At 46.5% G+C, this 4,368-nt stretch overlaps 1 pseudogene; it reads right to left on the bottom strand.

Annotated features, from left to right (window-relative positions):
* Positions 1–2,341: 2,341 nt before the first annotated feature.
* On the bottom strand, positions 2,342–3,656 carry LOC111547423 (annotated as a pseudogene).
* Between the last annotated feature and the right edge of the window lie 712 nt (positions 3,657–4,368).

Raw genomic sequence — 4,368 nt, forward strand, 5'->3', positions numbered from 1 at the left:
GAAGATATGTGGCCCTTAATATATATCCCCTTACTTTATTAAAATTTCCTGACACTTGAATATAGTACTAACGATCTGCAAGTATTATATGGAACTGCACCATATTGAAAAATAACAACACACAAATTGCACAAAAATTCTTAAAAACGTATTTTTTTTTTCTAGTAGCTTTACAGGTTCGGATTTTACATTTAAGTCTTTATTTTTGAGTTGACTTTTGTATATAGTGTGAGATAAGGGCCTAGTACTATTCAGTTTTCCAACATCATTTATTGAAGAGGCTGCCATTGTACAACATGGGGACTATAGTTAATAATAAAGTATTGTGTACTTGAAAATTGCTGAGTGAATTTTAAGTATTTCTCACCACAAATTAATAAGTATGTGGGGTAATGCATATGCTAATTAGCTTGAGTTAGCCATTTCACAATATATGCATATTTCAAAACATTATGTTGTGTACCATAAATCTATACAGTTTTAATTTGTAAATTAAATTAGCAACAAAAAATGTATAACAAAGAAACAAAAATGGGAGATTATGTGATTGAAGCCCTTTGCAAAGCAGAAATGTTTCTAAAACTCTCCCAGAATTACTATGTGGTTTGTTTAGCACCCAAAGTGTGTGTTTTAATGCGTTCAGCCACTCCCGAGCCTTGAGAATCAAGCCTGTAATCAAGATCACTGAGCGACTGGCGTCTTCATAGGAAGCAATTGACAGAAGATTCGGGATGAATGGAAGATGGACTCTCCCTGCCTTGCCACACCGAAAATATGCTTCAGAGGATTATTTCTGATAACATGAAAATTTCTTATAATTGTAAGGGGGACGTTTTTTGTAGAGCTGAGCACCAAAACAACACAGATTTATGCCTAAACTATATCAATTCTATTAAAATGAACACAATAATTTCAGGCGCTAACATGAATTACTACATACCATGGCTGCTGACTGAGCTTCTTCAGATCTTTCCTGGTTATTCCTGTGTTAAAGACTATGCTCACAAAAATGTGTACAGATGACAGAACACGTAATACTAAAAGCAGAAAAATAAGACTGAAAGAATCCAAATGATGCGCCCCAGGGTATTCTGAGAGGAAAACTTAAGGTCAACAGAAGCCGATGTGACAGCTATGAGGATGACCCCTAAGGGGTCTTTTTGGTAGTGTTAGTGGAGAGGAAAGCCTAAAAAATCTAAATCAGACCTTGTATCAGCAAAGAAATGCTTCATAAGTTGGAGGAGAAATATAAATTAAACTCTAGTTGACTTCTCTATACAAGGACAGGAATATCTCAAGATTGACTCTATCATCAGGTTCTAGATGTTCTGTTCTGGGTTGGGGGCTATAGGAGTTTCAAGGTGAGTCCAGGCTCCCCAGAGAACCTTCTCTACAACTTTGATCTAGTTCCCTCTGGATGCCTTGGATTTCCCTCTTGGAAATTAAAGAAGAGAGCAAAAGATTCCCTGGGCCTGTCTACATCCACCATTCTATCATTCTACAAGTATGCACCAGAGCCGGGGAAGTCTGTCCTAGACGCCTCACAAGATAAATGGGAGAGTAAATGGTAAACAGGAGCCAGGCCCTGAAAAAAATCAAGAGGTGCCAAGTTTTGATAAGGCCTATATTTAAGGCATGGAATAAATTCAGCCTGAGTCACAAAGAAGAGTTTTGAAAAAGATAATTAGGAAATGGCTAGGTGCAACGGTTCACACCTGTAATCCCAGCACTTGGGGAGGCTGAGGTGGGCAGATCACCTGAGGTCAGGGGTTCAAGACCATCCTAGCCAGCATGGTGAAACCCCGTCTCTACTAAAAATACAAAAACTAGCCAGGCGTGGTGATGTGCTTGTAATCCCAGCTACTCGGGAGACTGAGGCGGGAGAATAGCTTGAACCCAGGAGGCGGAGGTTGCAGTGAGCGGAGATCTTGCCATTGCACTGCCTGGAGCAAGACTCTGTCTCAAAAAAAAAAAAAAACCCAGAGAGAGAGAGAATAAGGAAACCATGCTTATATCTTATCCACTCAACACGACGTTAGTGCCTCCTCACCTGACCAGGATCATTGAGTCGGATAAAGGCAGATGGATTCCATGCTTTCACTTTCTTAGCCTGGAGAAATGGAGAAACAGAAGTACAAATGGGAAGCAAATTCAACAAAGTGCAAGCAACGTGGATCTCACTGGGTGGTAAAGTCACGGGTGATATTTATGGATTTCTGATTAGTTCGCCATGTTTTCTACATTTTTACAACAAGCATGTATTGTTTTTATTTTATACACACACACACACACACACACACACACACACATAACCACACACACGCACATATACATATATATATTTCCCTTGGACCATAAAATTTTATTGGCAGATCAGGGGAAGAGCATGGGATAAGGGTACCTTCGTTCCTATCCTCCTACCCAGGAGGCACCCTCCGAAGGACAGCAGAAGCCCCTTAGCCTGCTGCCTCAGAGGACCTTGGAGGCGGAAAGATTATTGTAGTGATCTTCCTGGCCCTCGAGCAGGCTGCGGTAGGTGGCGATCTCCCGCTGCAGCTGCGACTTGATGTCCGTGAACTGCTGGTACTCCTGATTCTGCCGCTCACTATCAGCTCCCACATCGCCCAGCTGGGCTTCAATACCGTTGATCAGCGGCTGGATCTGCACCAGCTGGGCTCCCAGGCGCGCCTCCGTTTCTGCCAGTGTGCCTTCCAAGGTGGCTTTCATGCTCAGCTGTGACTGCAGCTCAAGACCCTGGAGGGTGCGCCGCAGGTCAGTCACCTTGGACAGGCTCATCTGGAGCTGATCTGTGTGGCCAGCGACCTCCCGCTTCAATTCTTCAGTCCGGCTGGTGAACCAGGCTTCAGCATCCTTCCAGTTCTGCTCCGCCATGACTTTGTATTGGCTTCGCATGTCACTCAAGATCCTGGCGAGATAGGTGCCCTGAGCAGAATCCACCTCCACACTGACCTGGCCTCCCACTTGGCCCTTCAGCCCACTGATTTCCTCTTCATGGTTCTTCTTCAGGTAGGCCAGCTCTTCCTTCAGGCCTTCGATCTGCATCTCCAGGTCAGTACTGGCCAGGGTCAGCTCGTCTAGCACCCTGTGCAGGCCGTTGATGTCGGCCTCCACGGTCATGCGCAGAGCCTGCTCCGTTTCAGTCTTGGTTCGGAAGTTATCTGCAGCCAGACGGGCGTTGTCGATCTCCAGGACAATCCTGGAGTTCTCAATGGTGGCACCAAGAAGCTTATCCCGCAGGTCCTGGATGGTCTTGTAGTAGTGGCTGTAGTCACGGGAGGGCCCGGGACCCTGATTCTGGTACTAGTCGCGGATCTTCACCTCCAGCTCGCAGTTGGCTGCCTCCAGGGCGCGCACCTTGTCCAGGTAGGAGGCCAGGCCGTCGTTGAGGTTCTGCATAGTGAGCTTCTCGTTGCCCGCCAGCAGCCCGTCGGACGCGGCCAGGACGCCGCTGTAGCCCCCCAAGGAGGACCAGCACAAACACTTAGCGAGCGCAGGACACGGACGCGCCGCGGCTGCCGGCCCCAGTGCATGCTGGGCGCGCAAAAGGCGACCCCTGGCCCCAAACTCACTGAGCCGCCGCCCAGGCCCCCGAAGGACGACTTGGCAGACTACTGGCTATAGCTGTAGGAAGTCATGGCAAGGCGGAGCACGGACGGAGCGGCCCTGGTGCCAGAGGCTGAGATTCGCGGGAGGAGCCATAAAAAAATTTTTAAAAATAGCTACTTTACATAAATATCAGATTATATGTTTGTCAATGTTGTACAAGCACTTGATGAGGGAAATGACCGCTCAACAGATGAGCTGTCTGAGGCTGAGGTTAAATGGCTTATTAAGATCACTGAACTGGACGGGCTCGGTGGCTCATGCCTGTAATCCAAGCACTTTGAGAGGCCGAGGCGGGCGTATCACGAGGTCAAGAGATCCAGAGCATCCTGGCCAACATGGTGAAAACCCATCTCTACTAAAAATACAAAAATTAGCTAGGAGTGGTGGCGCGCGCTTGTAGTCCCAGCTATCCCAGCTAATCGGGAGGCCGAGGCAGGAGAAGGGCTTGAACCCAGGAGGCAGAGGTTGCAGTGAGCCGACATCACTTGCCACTGCACTCCAGCCTGGCGACAAAGCGAGAGACTCCGTTTTTGTTTTTGTTTTTAAAAAAATTAAAAAAAAAAAAAAGCACAGACCTATAGTGAAGAAGAAAGATGGTGGCACGCACATAACTGCATATTACCAAAAGATTTTTTTGTTTCTTTTCTTTTTCCTTTTTGCAAGACAGCCGGGATTAAAATCTAAGCTTTCTAAGTCTCCGGATCTGTGCCCTTTCCACCAGCTGACAGTGTCTGCTAATAA

Source organism: Piliocolobus tephrosceles, chromosome 5 (genome assembly GCF_002776525.5).
Source record: "Piliocolobus tephrosceles isolate RC106 chromosome 5, ASM277652v3, whole genome shotgun sequence".
Classification (NCBI taxonomy): Eukaryota; Metazoa; Chordata; class Mammalia; order Primates; family Cercopithecidae; genus Piliocolobus; species Piliocolobus tephrosceles.